This window comes from Triticum aestivum, chromosome 4A, assembly GCF_018294505.1.
Source record: "Triticum aestivum cultivar Chinese Spring chromosome 4A, IWGSC CS RefSeq v2.1, whole genome shotgun sequence".
NCBI classification, from domain to species: Eukaryota; Viridiplantae; Streptophyta; class Magnoliopsida; order Poales; family Poaceae; genus Triticum; species Triticum aestivum.
The window spans coordinates 340,013,033-340,025,599 of NC_057803.1; positions in this window are offsets into that span (position 1 = coordinate 340,013,033).

Consider the following 12,567-nt stretch of genomic DNA (forward strand, 5'->3'; position numbering starts at 1 on the left):
CTAGAGGAAGATATCTGTTCTGAGGCAGATTCAAACGCAGCTGACCACTTCTATTTACCCCCAAGGTGTTTGCTCTACCTTTGCATGATGATGTTAGTCATATCATGCATATGTTGCCTTCCAATGCGTACTTTTGACATCATCTATGTCATCTTAGTTTAGACATGTTCTGTCATGCCACCTATTTAGTTTCTATATCATATATGGGAATTATGCAGTCTCATGTCTTTTAGCCAGCCATAATATATGTGAAATGTGCAATGCCATCCTATTTAATCATGCATCATGTATTTGAATGATATCTTGTCCATCCTTTTCTTCATTACATTTCCATTTGTCGACAATGTTTGTACATTAAACTACTCTTCCCATGAATCAGCCGATTGGGTTGGAGATAGAAAAATCTGGAGTGAAAACAAGGCCTTCAGAGCAGACAGTGCTACCTGTCGAAGCAGATCTCTTGTTGGGTCCTGATAGCTCCTCAGAGATGGATTCAGAGACAGATGACATGTCCTATTCCCCCACCGAGGTGTATGCTCTAACTTGGCACGATTATACTGCTCATATCATGCATATGGTGTCTTGCATTGCATAGTTTAGACATCACATACACAATATTCAACACCATGTTCTTAGTTCAGACATCATATCGAATGCCCTCTGTTTAGCATATAAATCACATGTGTGAATTAAATAATGCGATCCTGATTGCTTAGATAACATGTACGTGAATTATGTCATGCGATCCTGTTTAGTTATTCATCATATCTTTGAATTATGTTATGCTATCCTGTTTAGATAGACATCATATATGTGAAATTATGTCATGCTATCCGTTTTAGTTAAAATATATACATGTCAACTATTTCATGCCCTCTTTTTTCCACACTATCTATTGCATTTATCTCTCATACAATGTCTGTACATTCAACTATGTTTCCTGTCTATCAGCCATTTGAATTGGAGAGGGTGATGCGAGTATCTAGCGGAGTAAAAACATGGTCTTCAAATAAAACAGTGCTACCTCTTGGTGGAGATAGCACCCCGGTTGTACATGCATGAGAACCAGCCCTACCACACATAACCCAGACTCTCGTTGATTGTACCCCTACTGCGATGGACAGAGAACCAGCTTCACCCAATCTAACCCCAACCCCAGCAGATAGTAACCCAGTTCCTGTTGACACAACACCATCTCCACCACAGAGCTCCCAAACAAGAGCAGTTAGTAAGGCAGCTCCAGTGCCCAAAGGGCCAGTACTACCACGGCGAACACCAGTTAGTACGCCTATTCCCGTGGAGGAAGCACAACCAGCCAGTCATAGTTTAGGATCTATCGCATTTGATGTTGTTAAATCCTATGTGCGTATCTTCCCATCTTGGAAATATTATACTAAAGATGAAGGAAAATGCCACCTGCAGGTGTTTGTCCAGGAGTTATGTGTAAGTAATGTTATTCATGGCAATCGCTTTGCTTTGTCCCATACATTCTACCTCCATGATGGTTATAATAGAGCAAATTTTCCCATTTTTCTCTATAGAGAAGGACCGATTAGGAAACTCAGGATGAGGTAACCTGTGCTAATACCTCTGCCATCTTCAAGAATGCTTGGTGGCAGTATCAGAATTACCTGAAGAAAACATACTTCATTGACAAAGAAACTCATCAAATTCCCTTACGTTCTCCTGAGACACATTTACTGGACGATGACTGGGAACGCCTTGTTTTGTACTGGTCCCGAACCAAGAACGTGGTAAGGTCTATGAGCTCAATTTCTATTTTAAGTACTATATTCTTGCGTCTTACTGTACTCTGTTCATGTAGAACAAGTTCTTAAACCTGAAAAACAACTGTTCTAATTTAAGATTCCATTACTATCGTGCATACTACTTTGCTCTTGTATCGGTTTATTTACTCATACTAACTTATTTTTAAATTAAAGGATCCAATCGAAACTCCAATGGCACAGCAGGTATGTTCATGCATGTTTCTTTAACAGGTTTGCTCTTATTAATAGCTCTGTTGACTTTAATTTCAATTGTGTATACAGTTGACTTCTCATATCATGCACATTACTAGCATCCCAACAGAGTCAATAGTGTTTTTGTACATGTAGACCTGTGGTACCCATCTAAAATCTTGTTGTGCCGTGTAGTTTCCCACGCTTTATATTCTTTCACTGCTACTTTGTCTTGAACTGATATGATTTGAACCGTGTCTCTATTTTGATTTGGCAAGACAATGCAGTGACCATAGGACATAGATATATATTTGTTTGATGCTTTTATTATGTACTAGTACTTGGCAATAGAAGACTTGGTAGTTTAATCCTGTCCACCTTACTAATGAATTGGTTCACCGAAATGAGTTTCATATACTAGTACATGCTAAACCTGTTATGAGTCTGCTTCTTTCTTCTTTTAGAATGCTGACACAATATTGGGGAAGAGTGCCTTATTAAGCAATGGTAAAGGAAGTAATGCAGATAAGGTTCGGGATAGTGAGACATCCTTGTTGGTCTCCAACAAAGCTGATAAAACAGCTAAGGAAGACTATCTTGAAGACAGTGAGACAACCACAAAGTCCTGTCTTGGTTTACTGTTCGAGTAACTTTCCACTACCGCTTGCACAAGCTATTCAAACTCACTGTATGAATCAGTTCAGTTTCTTGAGTCTCAACTACTAGCTGAAAGACATCGATCAGCTGTGCTGCAACAACAAGCGGAAGGACTACAGAAGTCCCTGGAGCATTTAGATGCATACTTTCCGGTGCAACAACAAGCTTTGGAGGATTTTAGCGCCAAACAGGACAAAACTAATAAGCTTGTTAATCTTATTGCCAGCATGGTGGATACCCAGGATAACGTTTCTCGAGCTCTTCTGAAGTTGTTTCAGTTATGCTCTTGTTTTGTTGTCGCGTTTATTTGCACTGGTGGCCAATTTTGATGGCCATGCTGCTTTGTTCCCTATATTTGCACTGGTGGCGAACTTTGATGCCCAGTGGATGTAATATGTGTAATAGATGTAATAGGCTAGCGTTAGTTGCTTGCTTATTTATTTCCTTACTGTCTTGTTTAGTTGTTTCCTTGTAGTCACTGCAGTTCTTTTTCCGCGTTTTTCTAGTGGCCACAATAACCTATTTTTGGTAACTAGGCCACAATAATCATGGCAACACACAAACTATTGTAACGATGGGCCTCCTACGGGCCGTAGGATCCATGGACGTTCTATGGGCCGTATGATCCATGGGCCTTCTACGGGCCGTAGGATCCATTGGTCTTCTACGGGTCGTAGGATCCATGGGCCTTCTATGGGGCGTATAATCATTTCGCCAAACATGGGTCGTACTATTCATGGACCATAAAGGGCCGCTAATAGGCCGTATTTGATAATGCTATGAAAACAGCCCAACGGGTTAACGGGCCACAAACGGGCCGAATGTAACCACAGGCTGAATTTGGCCCACAAACCGAACAGGTCAGTAACGGACCGTAACTAACCGAATTCTAGAAATGAGCCCAAGAATAAATGGGCCCTTATAAGGCCGAAAGTTAACATGGGCTAGAAATGGCCGACGGAATAATGAGCCGTTAATGGGTATAAAGCGATAAATTGTTCATTATGGGCCAGTTGCATCTCGGGCCTTTATTGGGCCCAGAGTTATGAAGGGCCTCATATGGGCCAAAAGACATCATGGGCCATACATGGGCCGGAAGTTACAACGGGCTAGAATCATATTGGACGGCCCAGATGAAGCTACTAGGCTTAATTCCGATAGGCTGTAACGGGTCGGGAGTTAGACGCTGTAAATGGGCAATATACGAACATGCCGTTAACAGGCTTTCCGTGGGCCAGCCCGTTACGTTTTGACCAAGTTAAATGGGACGGACTTTTCACCGGAATGGGCCTCTGTTGGGCCGTGCCACATGTAGACGTATCATAGGTGCCTCCTGTCCAATGAGTGGATGACATCTGTCCCAACGGTGAGCCAACACGTGTTTCCTCTAACCAATGAGAATTTTACATGTGGAAAATCCCCATTGGTCTGGGCTGTTAACGGGTTATCGGATCCAAAACCGGACCCGATAGCTTAATGGCGACCTGTTACGGTGGATGCCACGTGTCAGTCACCCTTGACGAAAACACTTCTATGACGCGCGATTGATCGTCATGGAAGTGGACACTTCTGTCATGATAATTTTGGTAATGTCATGGAACACTTCTATGACATCACAGGTATGACTATCTTGATTCTGTCATAAAATCGTCATGGATGTACATGCATGACAGAAAACGTGACCTACTATGACAAACACGTATCATCACGGAAGTGTATTTTTTTAGTGATCGCCTGCGGACCTAGTTAACGCGTGGCACTTGATGGGACGTGGGCATCTCCACTTCCCCACGCCACCTTGGCAACTGGCCGACTTGACAACTACCTGATGCATGCAGAAAAGCCATCATTTCCCGGGATGTGAGAGGTCGGCGGTTGGCCTTCCTCCGGCTACAAATGGGAGAGGGGGTGGAGGTTGACCCATCTTCATCATCTTGTCTCTTGCTTCTCCTTCTTTGTTCCTCCATCTTGCCAGAGCAACCATGGCAACAGTGAGGAGGTTTTCCGCCGTGAAGAAGGGAAGACCCCCTCAGGTGGGACCTGAGCTGCTCCGGCCGAAGAAGAGGCATGATTGCTCTCGTGACTCCACCACGGCGCCCATGATGACGCGACCTTGGCACGAGCGTGCTCCACCGGGCTTCCTTCTCCGCGTGTATGCTCGTGTGCAAAGCCCTGCCCATGGGAGTGGCCGTAGATGTTGCGAGGAGTGGATCCGTGGAGGAGAGCAAGCAGTGGTCATACAACCACCTCGCCAGCGGACCCATGCCAAAGGCACGACCCGCGATTTTGTGGTGTGGGCGGCAATGCGGACGCGCACGTGGATCCGGCTTCCGCAGTCCCTGGTGGGGGAGATACCGCCGAGAGGGCCCGTCGAGCTGTGGCTGCAGCACGATGGCTGCTGCAGCCAAGCTTCAGAAGCAAAAGTCAAGGTTGTCGACTCTGACGACATCTTCATGACCCGGGGATGTGGCGCAGTCGCCCGCGCGCGCCTCTCTTTGAGTATGACAGGGCTTCAATGCTCCTCTTTAAGGTCTTTGGAGAGGATGGACGACGCATGGAGTGCTGCCCCAGGGGAGGAGATCGCGGCGGTGGGCCCATGCTGGGCCGGCGAGGCAGCAAGGGCACAGCAGCAGTGCCTCTTCTGGGCCAGGCTCGAGTGATGACCACCACTACGAGCCACCGCGCTGCCGCCAAGAGGGAGGAGCAGCACCATCCCAACGTCACTAGCGATGCCGCCAAGACCGTGGTTCTTAGGAGGTTTTTCCTTTTGTTTCATTCCTGCGCGAAAATCATGACGGGCCCTATGGGGGTATGTAAGAAATTGTGACGCTCGCACTTTAATGTTATCATTTCTGATACGATGTCATGTTTGTGTTTCTCGCCTTGGCATGGTTCCCCCTTTCATTCTCACGGTAGCTTAGTGCTCTATGCCGGCAGGACCCAGTCCCCAGGCAAGCTTCAGCCATCGCTGGTATGCCAGGTCGCAATGTCGTGGTCAAGGCCAGGAGGTGAGCGGCCCGAGGTCCGGTAAGAGCCCCTGAGGCACGATGCTTAGGGGGTCCCCTTTGGGACGCAAGTGGCTCCCGAGGGACTGAAAGGGAAGCGTCCTTGCCCAAGCGATATCGCAAGAGACAAAGTGTTGCTCATATGGTTCATGCATGCGCATGTGAGGTGACTTATCTTGACGAGCCTGCATTGATTCTCTCGATGTGAGGACAAGCTTCTCGTGATGGCTGATACGACTCCAACATATCTACTTTTCGAAACACTTTTTCCCTTCTTTTGGACTCTAACTTGCATGATTTGAATGGAACTAACCCGGATTGACGCTGTTTTCAACAGAACTGCTGTCGGTGTCAAAACCGGTGGATCTCGGGTAGGGGGTCCCGAACTGTGCGTCTAGGGTGGATGGTAACAGGAGGCAGGGGACACGATGTTCTACCCAGGTTCGGACCCTCTTGATGGAGGTAAAACCCTATGTCCTGCTTGATTATTCTTGATAATATGAGTAGTACAAGAGTTGATCTACCACGAGATCAGAGAGGCTAAACCCTAGAAGCTAGCATATGGTATGATTTTATGTTTTTCTACCGACTAAAACCCTCCGGTTTATATAGACACCGGAGGGGGCTAGGGTTACACAGAGTTGGTTACAAGGAAGGAGATCTATATATCCGTGTTGCCAAGCTTGCCTTCCACGCCAAGGAGAGTCCCATCTGGACACGGGACGAAGTCTTCAATCTTGTATCTTCATAGTCCAACAGTTCGGCCAAAAGATATAATCCGGCTGTCCGGATACCCCCTAATCCAAGACTCGCTCAACTGCCATGGTGTTATTTTTGTGCAGAAATAAAATTTCTCGGAATGACCTAAAAATCCACGGAGACACATTTTGGAATTAATGAAAAATACTAGCGAAAGAATCAGCATCAGGGGGCCCACACCCTGTCCACGAGGGTGCAAGGCGCCCCCCTGGGGCGCGACCCCTGCCTCGTGGGCCCCCTGGGACTCCACCGACCTCAACCCCAACTTCAAATATTCACCTCCCGAGAGAAAAAAAATCAGAGAGAAGGATTCATCACGTTTTACGATACGGAGCTGCCGCCAAGCCCTAATCTTCCCCGGGAGGGCTGATCTGGAGTCCGTTCGGGGCTCCGGAGAGGGGAATTCGTCGCCATCGTCATCATGAACCATCCTCCATTACCAATTTCATGATGCTCACTGCCGTGCGTGAGTAATCTCATCGTAGGCTTGCTGGATGGTGATGGGTTGGATGAGATTTACCATGTAATCGAGTTTGTTTTGTTAGGGTTTGATCCCTAGTATCCATTATGTTCTAAGATTGATGTTGCTATGACTTTGCTATTCTTAATGCTTGTCACTAAGGCCCAAGTGCCATGATTTTAGATCTAAACCTATTGTGTTTTCATGAATATATTTGAGTTCTTGATCCTATCTTGCAAGTGAATAGTCACCTACTATGTGTTATGATCCGGCAACCCCGAAGTGACAAAAATTAGGACCACTCCCGGTGATGACTGTAGTTTGAGGAGTTCATGTATTCACTAAGTGTTAATGCTTTGGTCCGATACTCTATTAAAAGGAGGCCTTAATAACCCTTAGTTTCCAATAGGACCCCACTGCCACGGGAGGGTAGGACAAAAGGTGTCATGCAAGTTCTTTTCCATAAGCACATCTGACTATATTCGGAATACATGCCTACATTACATTGATGAACTGGAGCTTGTTCTGTGTCACCCTATGCTATAATTGTTGCATGAGGAATCGCATCCGACATAATTATCCATCATTGATCCATTGCCTATGAGCTTTTCACATATTGATCTTTGCTTAGTTACTTTTCCGTTGCCACTATTACGATTGCTACAAAAACTACTACTGTTACTTTTGCCACCATTACCGTTACTTCCATACTACTTAGCTACTAAATACTTTGTTGCATATATTTAGTCATTCAGGTGTGGTTGAATTGACAACTCAACTGTATTACTTGAGAATTTTCTTTGGCTCCCCTTGTGTCGAATCATTAAATTTGGGTTGAATACTCTACCCTCGAAAACTATTGCGATCCCCTATACTTGTGGGTTATCAATGGCACCCCTGGGTAGGGCTCATGCCAACCCCATCTTTCTCGCCCATCTGGGTGCTCTACGTCTTCGGGTCCGGGCCCTCGAGCGAGCCTTAGCCTCCGCTGGTATGCCAGGTCACAATGTCGTAGTCAAGGCTAGGGGTGAGGGCTTGAGAGCCAATAGGAGCCCCTGAGGTGCATTGCTCAAGGGCCCCCCTTTAACATGCAAGCGATTTGCGCGAGGAAAGAGTGGCTAGCTCTAAGGGGATGCCTAGCAGGGGTTGCACCCCAAGATGCTAGCAAAGCCACACCTCATCGAGTTTCCTGCGAGTTAGCCGAAAAAAGCATGCAGCCGTGCTTGCTATCCTGCCCGTGATCTTTCCGCAAGAAGACAAAGGCAGTAAGGACCTAGTGAGGTGATTTGCACGGGGTCGGCCACGAGCCAGAGCTGAGTCTCTTAGGTTTATGAGCGCTGTAGGGACGGACCCAAGCACAGGCACCGTGCCAGCAGCCCCCGTTGGGGGATGAGCAAGAGGCAGATTTAGCAACGCGCAGAGGCCGCGAGAGGTAACTACATAGATATCGAGACGATAGGAGTAATGCCACACAACCATGATAACTCGTGCGTGCATAACTGGTCTGAAGTACATTAATCAAAATGGTGCGGCTGCAAGGGCTGGCACTAATAGCTTGAGGATGATGCAGCTCGAGGGGCGCCCTCAACTGAACAAACCAAAAAGTCACCTGGCACCATTGTTGAAGAAGTGTTGGGGTTCTGAAGATGCACGCTATAGTGGTTGTTCCTGACGAGTCATCTAGCTCCTGAGTCTTGCGGACTCTGGAGGATCCGGCACCTCCTCCGTCAATATTGCCCGGCGCCTGGCCTCATGAGCCGCCAGGATGCCCTTCATGTAGCGCTGGTACGTGGCAGCCATGTTCAGCAAGTCGAACGGCATGCAGATATAGCTGCCAGGCTGGACTCTACTCCAGCCAATGCAGGATGGCCAGAAGAGATCCTGAGAAGTAGCCTTGTTGAGGCTTGGGATGTTGACGCAGACGCGCAGCTCGCCACCCATGTCGGGGGCGGCAGCTGCACTAAGTGGTGTGGGGCGGCACTCACCGGGGATGGCTTGCACCTCCTAAAGCTCTTCGATTGCCTTGGTGACGAACTCCTGAGCGCCTAGCGCCTCACGCCCTTCACCCTGCTCATGGAAGCGCGTGCTGAAGCACGCCTCCACATGGTGCCTGAACGCCTTCCTCGTGACGCTGGTCAGGTCAGAGGTCCTCCAGACAAGAGTCCCCGAGCCTGTCATGAGAGGGGCATCGATCGCACATTCCTATGCGAGAGGGAATGGCGCCCCAGCAGTGGGTGCGGGGCCTAAGGCACGATCGCCGGATGCCCCAGCCTCCTGAGGGCCTCTGAGGAGGAGCTACTTCTTCTTCTTGGGGACTGCCTCATGAGGACGGACGACACCCTCGTCATGTGAGTTCTCGACCACTGTGGCCTGGTAGGCGCGCTCGAGGGAGCACACTGCATCCTTCTCGTCGCAGGCGACCGTGATGATACCGCTACTTCCTCGCATCTTGAGAACATTGTACCCGTGTTGAGTCACTCCCATGAACTTGGCGAGGGCCACATACCCGAGGATGGCGTTGTATGGGAGGCGAATGTGGGCAACATCGAAGTCGATAAGCTTGGTGCGGTAGTTGTCGTGCTTGCCGAAGGTGACAGGGAGACGAATCTCTCCCACGGGAATGGTGGAGCCGTCGGTCACCACCGAGAAGGGTTTGGTGGGGAAGAGCTGGCCATAGGGCACCTCGAGCGTCTCGAACGTCTCAACCGAGAGGACATTGAGCCCCACGCCACCGTCGATGAGTGTCTTGGTGACAAGGACGTTGTTGATGGTTGGTGAACAGAGCATCAGGAGCGCGCCAGCGGCAGCCGAGCACTTGAGCTGGTCTGTAGAGTCAAAGGTGACAGCGTACTTGGACCACCTGAGGGGACGCGACGCCTCGATCTTAGGAAGGCTGCGTTCACCTGCGAGCGAACTGCTTGAAGATGCGATGAGAGGCAGGGGCCTGAGCGCCACCCTTGATAGATTCAAACTCTGAGGTACGTGCGACGAACTCAACCTCCCCAGTCTACCTACTCGCCAATCTGACGGCCTAGCTCGATCAACAGGAAGGAAATGGGACACAACAGTTTACCCAGGTTTTGGCCACCTTGCAGTGTAAAACCCTACTCCTTCTTTCTGGTGGATTGGCCTCGAGGTGGGCTGAGGATGAACTAGTATAGTGGAGGAACAAGCTCAGGAGGTGTGTTCTTGAGCTGTTGGGAGAATGGATGATCTGAGTGATCCGGGTTTCATCCCCTCCTATGGTGGTGGCTAAGCTATATATATAGTGGCCTTGGTCCTCTTCCCCCAAAATGGCGGCGGGAAGGGATCCCACAATAGCCAGATTCGAAGGGCGACAACTAGTACATCTTATCTTGACAAAAGTAGGCTCTAGATGGTGGCACACCATTCATCCATCTGCTCAGCCGCTGGCGGAAACCTCAGTAGCAACTGAGCTCGCGCCATAGCCTCCATGGTTGTGCTTGTCATAGATGTTGATGACATCCACTGCACTATCGCCTGGCTCCTGATGGTGCCAGCGGCGACGCCGGCGGTGGTGCCACGTCCACGCAACTGCGGGACGACCACCTAGGCAGCGGGGGCACGTGACGATGGTTCTCAAGGGTCAGCGGCTCCGTCGAGCGCAGCGGTCTAGTCGGCTCGTCCGGGAGGAGGCACATGGGCCGGGGTCGCTCCTGTGGTGGGGGCGGTCGGAGGGCGATGGCTCATGAAGGAAATATGCCCTAGAGGCAATAATAAATTTATTATTTTATTTCCTTATATCATGATAAATGTTTATTGTTCATGCTAGAGTTGTATTATCCGGAAACATAATACTTGTGTAAATACATAGACAAACTAAACGTCACTAGTATGCCTCTACTTGACTAGCTCGTTAATCAAAGATGGTTATGTTTCCTAACCATAGACATGTGTTGTCATTTGATTAACGGGATCACATTATTAGAAGAATGATGTGATTGACATGACCCATTCCATTAGCTTAGCACCCGATCGTTTAGTATGTTGCTATTGCTTTCTTCATGACTTCTACATGTTCCTATGACTATGAGATTATGCAACTCCCGTTTGCCGGAGGAACACTTTGTGTGCTACCAAACGTCACAACGTAACTGGGTGATTATAAAGGAGCTCTACAGGTGTCTCCAAAGGTACATGTTGGGTTGGCATATTTCGAGATTAGGATTTGTCACTCTGATTGTCGGAGAGGTATCTCTGGGCCCTCTTGGTAATGCACATCACATAAGCCTTGCAAGCATTGCAACTAATGAGTTAGTTGTGAGATGATGTATTACGAAACGAGTAAAGAGACTTGCCGGTAACGAGATTGAACTAGGTATTGAGATACCGACGATCGAATCTCGGGCAAGTAACATACCAATGACAAAGGGAACAAAGTATGTTGTTATGCAGTCTGACCGATAAAAGATCTTCGTAGAATATGTGGGAGTCAATATGAGCATCCAGGTTCCGCTATTGGTTATTGACCGGAGACATGTCTCAGTCATGTCTACATTGTTCTCAAACCCGTAGGGTCCACACGCTTAACGTTACAATGACAATTTCATTATGAGTTTATATATTTTGATGCACTGAAGTTAGTTTGGAGTCCCGGATGTGATCATGGACATGACGAGGAGTCTCAAAATGGTCGATACATAAAGATTGATATATTGGAAGCCTATGTTTGGACATCGGAAGTGTTCCGGATGAAATCGGCATTTTACTGGAATACCGGGAGGTTACCGGAACCCCCCGGTAACCTAATGGGACTTAATGGGCCTAGTGGTGGAAGAGGAGAGGAGGCCTAGGGGCTGCCGCGCGCCCCTCCCCCCCCCCAAGTCCGAATTGGACAAGGAGGGGGGCGGCGCCCCCCCTTTCCTTTCTTCCCTCTCTTCCTTCTTCCCCAAGTCCTAATCCAACTAGGGAAAGGGGGGAGTCCTACTCCCGGTAGGAGTAGCACTCCTCCTGTGTGCCTCCTCCTAGGGCCGGCCGCACCCCGCCCCCCCTTGGCTCCTTTATATACGGGGGCAGGGGGCACCCCTAGACACACAAGTTGATCTCTAAGATCGTTCTCTTAGCCGTGTGCGGTGCCCCCTTCCACCATAGTCCTCGATAATATTGTAGTGGTGCTTAGGCGAAGCCCTGCGACAGTAGAACATCAAGATCATCACCATGCCGTCGTGCTGACGGAACTCTTCCCCGACACTTTGCTGGATCGGAGTCCGGGGATCGTCATCGAGCTGAACGTGTGCTAGAACTCGGAGGTGCCGTAGTTTTGGTGCTTGATCGGTCGGGCCATGAAGACGTACGACTACAACAACCACATTGTCATAACGCTTCCGCTGTCGGTCTAAGAGGGTACGTAGATCACACTCTCCCCTCTCGTTGCTATGCATCACCATGACCTTGCGTGTGCGTAGGAAAATTTTGAAATTACTATGTTCCCCAATAGCTCACCCCGGACCGAGCGCCATTGCTTCGGCTATGCCCTTCATTGGGAGGAGAGGGTGCAGGCGGAGTGACCCCCTCGCCCCCACCTTGTGGAGCGTGACCGCCAAGGCATTGCTGATTCTATTCTCGGCAGACATCTCTAGCCCCCATGTCGGCCGCAGGGGGGGGGGGGGGAGTAGCGATGGCACCACCTGCTCCAATCACGCCCCCAGCAGCGTTCACATCCTCGCTCGCCCCCGCATCCTCCGAGGCACTACAGGCTGCGGGC